We start from the raw sequence: 5,531 nt of genomic DNA, 5'->3' as shown, positions 1-5,531 counted from the left end.
GCGGCTGGCGTCGGGAGGCTGCGGAAGAGGAAGAGGGCGGGCGGCAAGTCCGTCAACTCGGAGTACGCGGACACCGACGCCTTCGTCTCCTGTCCGGCGACCTACCGCCTCGTCATCCAGCTCCTTTCCCGGCACCGTCATCACCGGCCCACCCTTGGGTAGCCACCGAGGTGTTCTCTTGGTGCTTTCTGCTGCTCGTAGCTCGCCTAGGCGCCCCGTTTGCCCTTTTGCCTTCTTGACCCGCCTCCTGAAGAGAGGGACAAGAAAGGGATTATGGGCATCTTATCTCTTTTTTAGTTTGTAAGCCTTCGGGCCTTTGTTAAATTTAGAACTTGTAATCCCCTTGCTCATGTTTTTCATTCCATACGAAATGTACTTGTGTGGGATGTTTTTAATGAAAAAGGGATGTTTGCCGGGTTTTTCGTTCGTGGGTAGACCCCGCGACAAGGAGCGGATCCTTGTTGCTTATTAAGATAAACGTTTTTCGCCCAGCAACAGGCCTTGGCACCCCCCTCACTTCGCTCGACCATTCTCGCACTCTTGGCGGAGGCAGGGATGAAGTGGGCTTAGGCTCCTCGTTCTACCTCCTTGCCGCCGCGGCTACAACCAAATCCGGACCCAGGAGATAATCCTTAGGTATAGGAAAAAGGGGAGCACGGTAGCCCGAAGATAAAACGAGGTTTCACATGCCCCAGTTCCATTCCGAAATGCATGATAGAGGATGAAAGACTTATCTGGATCTGCAGCCCCTGGCAAACTTGTCTTGCCGCGGTTGGATCCTTGTACTTGCAGCCCCCGGCAACTTTGGTTTGCCGGGGTCGGGACGCCGGTCCGTTCCCTTTCTTCCAAGTAGCTCAGCAGAAATGCCCAAGTGCCCTGCGAACCAAAGGAGGACAGAAAAGAACATAGAGATACGAACTCGACCTCTAGGCTAGGGGTTAGTCGCCGCTAAGCACTATCCACCCTAACCAAGGAAGACACTCGACCTAGCATGCATGCTATAACTTAGGGCGTCGGCGCTTCATTTATTTGTGCTCAGGGTCCGCGCCTGGCTTTGTACAAAGGGTTACATGCCTTGCCGGCAAAGCTTGTACAAAAAGGTGGCTTGCCGGGGGGCCCGGCAAGCCGCGCCTTATGGGTAAAACTTGCGAAGATGCTCGATGTTCCAGGAATTACTCACTGGGACGGCATCTTCGGTCTCCAGGAGGACTGCACCGGGCCTGGTGACTCGTATTACTCGATAAGGGCCCCCCCACTTCGGCGTCAACTTGTTGGTATTCTTGGCCGACTGAACGCGCCGAAGAACAAGGTCGCCTTCCTCAAAGCTTCGGGCATGAACCTTGCGGCTATGGTAGCGGCGCAAGGCTTGCTGGTAGCGTGCCGCTCTCACAGCCGCCCGAAGACGATCTTCCTCGAGGAGCATTGCGTCATCTTGCCGCAACTGCTCTTGCTCAAGCTCATCATAAGCGAGCACTTGGGGTGACCCGTATATGAGTTCCGTGGGGAGAACTGCCTCTGCCCCATATACTAGGGCAAAGGGTGTCTGACCGGTGGCTCGATTTGGTGTCGTCCTGATCGACCAAAGAACCGCCGGCAACTCATCAATCCAGCGCCTTCTGCTCTTGTGCAGCCTGTCAAAGGTCTTCGTTCTCAGGCCTCACAACACTTCAGCATTCGCCCTCTCCACTTGACCGTTGCTTCGGGGGTGTGCCACGGAAGCAAAACAGACCTTGCTGCCGAGGTCTTGAATGTACTACATGAAGGTGTGGCTTGTGAACTGCGTGCCGTTGTCGGTGATAATTCTTCTTGGCACACCAAAGTGGCAGACTAGTCCCTTGAAGAACTTGACGGCTGACTGTGATGTCACCTTTCTCACTGCTTCCACTTCCGGCCACTTTGTGAACTTGTCGATTGCAACGTACAGGTACTCAAAGCCCCCGACAGCACGGGGGAAGGGGCCCAGTATGTTGAGCCCCCAGACCGAGAATGGCCAGGAGAGAGGGATCATTTGAAGGGCTTGAGCTGGTTGATGAAGCTTCTTTCAATGGAACTGACACGCTTCACACTTGGTTACTAGTGTCGTCGCATCCTGGAGGGCGGTGGGCCAGAAGAAACCTTGCCGGAACGCCTTCCCGGCAAGGGCCCTCGACCCTATGTGGGAGCCACATATGCCTCCATGTATCTCTGCCAAAAGCTCCAGTCCTTCCTCCCGGGGGATGCACTTCAATTTCACACCGTTCGGCCTTCTCCTGTACAGGACGTCATCGACAAACTGGTACAGGGCAGACCGACGGGCTACTTTTTCCGCTTCTTCCTGCTCCTCCGGAAGTTCCCCTGTTTGGAGGAATCGGACAGTATGTTGCGCCCACGCCAGACCCTGGGGCTCGACGGCAAGGACTAAAGGCATTTCCTCTGCCATGGGAGCGGCTGTCTCCACGGCTAGGGCTTGACGCCCTACCGGAGCCAGTTGCTCTTTGGCAGGCTCAGCGCCCATGGCAGCATCCTTGCCGGCAGCCCCAGGGGGCTCGGTAGAAAAGTACTCGCCGGGACCACATTTCCTCCGCTTGTTCCGCCACATTGATGGTTCGACGGATGGCTGAGTTAACCGGAGAAAAAAGGTACCTGGTTCCACAGGTAGCTTGAATGCGGCACGCTTCGACAGGTAATCGGCGATGTCGTTCTCCGCTCGGGGAACGTGCTCCGTTTGGATACCGCCAAAGCGCTCCTCCAACTTCCTCACTTCATCTACGTAGGCCTCCATTAATGGGCTCTGGTAATCCTTGTTGACTTGCCTGATGACCAGCTGCAAATCTCCCCTGACGATGAGCTTCTTCACCCCTAGGTCTGCCGCGATCCTGAGACCGACAAGAAGCCCCTCGTACTCAGAAGTGTTGTTTGTGGACATCTCCCTGGGAAAGTGCATCTGGATCACATACTTGAGGTGCTCTCCGGTGGGTGCGACAAGTAGCACACCGGCACCGGCGCCTTGCAGCGAGGAAGCCCCATCAAAGTACATGATCCAGTCGCAGTCTGCTTCCTTGCCGGGGAGAGCGGTCTCCTGGATTTCCTCGTCGGGCGTTGAGGTTCATTCTGCAGTGAACTCCGCCAAGACTGCTCTGGATTGTCGAGGTACTTTCAAACTTCAACCCAAAACTTGACAACTCCAGGGCCCATTCCACAATCCTTCCAGTCACATCTGGGTTATGTAGTATCCGTTGCAATGGGAGGCGGGTGACGACGGTGATCTCGTGGGCTTGGAAGTAATGACGCAGCTTCCTCGAGGCCATAAGGAGGCCGAAGAGCAATTTCTGCATGCCGGAGTACCTCGACCTAGCCCCCTGCAAGAGGGAGCTGACAAAGTAAACCGGGTGCTGCATCATCTTCTTCTTCTGCACCACCTCACTCGACTGCGCGGGCACTGCCTTGGTGGCATCCGACCCTGCCGGGGGCCTTGCCTTGCCGGCACCAGGCCCTGCTGGGGGGATCTTTGGCTTGCCATCCGCTGGGTCTACCGTCGCCACTGCCTCCTCGTCGACCTCCCTCTGCGCCACCAGTGCCGCACTGACCAATTTGATTCGTTGCCGCTAGGTACAGCAGCAACAGCTCTTGTGGTTTAGGCGCAACCAGTATTGGCGTGGAGGAAAGGTATTGTCACAGCCTCAGATCAGCTCTTGTTTGACTTTGCTTGCTCATCATGTCATCATGTTTATTTCCAAAAGAAACTTGAAATGGGGATTGTTGAAACCCTAGCACTAAATGAATTCAACTAGGTTCAAATAAACAATATTTTTAATGAACCCAAAATGCCGTTTGAAAATGTTCATGATTTTTGATAAAGGTGAAAACCTCTACCAAAAATGATGCCAATATTTTTAGGCCATTCTGGATTTTTGAATAATCCATATTGTATTTGAATTGGGGCATTTAAATACTATTAATATTTTTAAATGCTCCAACATTTCTGAAAATAGTTAAGGGCCTCTGTAATAATTCATTTAATGCCCACAATTATTTTCAGGATTTATTCAAATGATTTGGGCTAGAAACTAAATCAAAACAAAATAACAAAAATAGAAAAGTAGAACAAATTATTCATAGAGAGAGAGAAAGAACTAACGTGGCGCCCACTAGTCCGGCCCAGCACGGCCCAGTCCATCTGGCCGTGCCAGTCGTCCCCTTCCTTGGGACAGAAGGACGCCGGGCGTGTGCCCCTTGCACGCGGCCACGCGCCTCGGCCACCTCCTGCTTCCAGCCGCCTTCCCGACGTCGCTCTGGACGCCCTGGACGTTGACACGCACCCCCGACCCCTCTCACTCTTCCCCGAGGCCCTCCTCCCCTCTGCTCCCTCTCTCTCGCCCGAACCCGAGCGCCACCGTCGCCGCCGCTCATTGCTGCCGCGCCCACAGCCGATGCCTTGCCTCCCCGATCAGTCCAGCACCTCCGCCACCTCGCACCACGCCTCTCCATCGAAGAAAGCTAACACGGTGGCCCAGTGGAGCCGCCATCGTCGCCATCTTCCTTGTCCCTGTCCGGTGATCGCCGTCGTCGATTCGCCGCACGGAGGACGTCCCCGAGCCCGATGAGCTTGTCTACGTGACCGCTGTGAGCTCTCCATCTTTTCCCCCTCGTTATCTTCGTCATTTGCGACCTCCAGCGTCCGTAACCACCGTGGCCGAGCTTCCCCTGCCGCCGGCCATGTTGCCGTTGTCGTTGCAGCCACTGCATCTCGAGGCTGAGCGCGTCACCGTGCTCAGCATGTCTGCAGGAGCATGAAGCACCCCACCGCTCGACCCGCCGTGCACCACAACGCCGATTCCGAGCTTGACCGAACCACGGCCGCCGCAAACCACGTCGCCGGCGTTGATTCCGGTGACCCCCGCGCCCAACTCCGCCTCCTCTTGATGCGGGCGAGCAAGGGCTATGCCCTGGTGCCCTCAGCACGCTAACCCGACGCCTCTAACGCAAATCCGGCGCGCCCCGCCGTGTTCTGTGGTCGCCGCCGGCTGAACTCCGGCGAGGTCGACATGGTCCCATCATTAGCAGCTAATGACATCGCTAATTAACCCTAGAGCCACTTATAGACGGGCCCCACTTCCTAATTAACCACGGCTTAGTTTTGTTTAGACTAAACTAACCCCGCAGGGCCCACAGGTCAGCGTTGACTTGCTGACGTGGCTGTTGACCTGACCCCACCTGTCGGTGACCCAAACAGCACTATGTGCCTGACTAGTGGACCCCACTATTCAAGTTTGACCTGGTCACCCGCAGTTGACTTGCTGACATCACAGTGATGCGATGCTGATGCAGTTAATAATTTTCTGGATTAAAAATAATCCAGGAAATTCCAGAAAATGTTAAAAACTTCTAAGAATCATAGAAATTAAACCGTAACTCCAAATGAAATAATTTATATATGACAAATTATCAGAAAAATCCAATCTATCCATCTGTACCGTTTTCATGGCTCTTAGAACAACTTTTGGCTACTGTCTAGGACAAATCAAATGAATGGCATTTAAGTAACCATATGT

Source organism: Aegilops tauschii, chromosome 5 (assembly GCF_002575655.3).
Source record: "Aegilops tauschii subsp. strangulata cultivar AL8/78 chromosome 5, Aet v6.0, whole genome shotgun sequence".
Lineage (NCBI taxonomy): Eukaryota > Viridiplantae > Streptophyta > Magnoliopsida > Poales > Poaceae > Aegilops > Aegilops tauschii.
The sequence above is the reverse complement of the archived record's forward strand: the minus strand, read 5'-3'. Positions refer to the sequence as shown.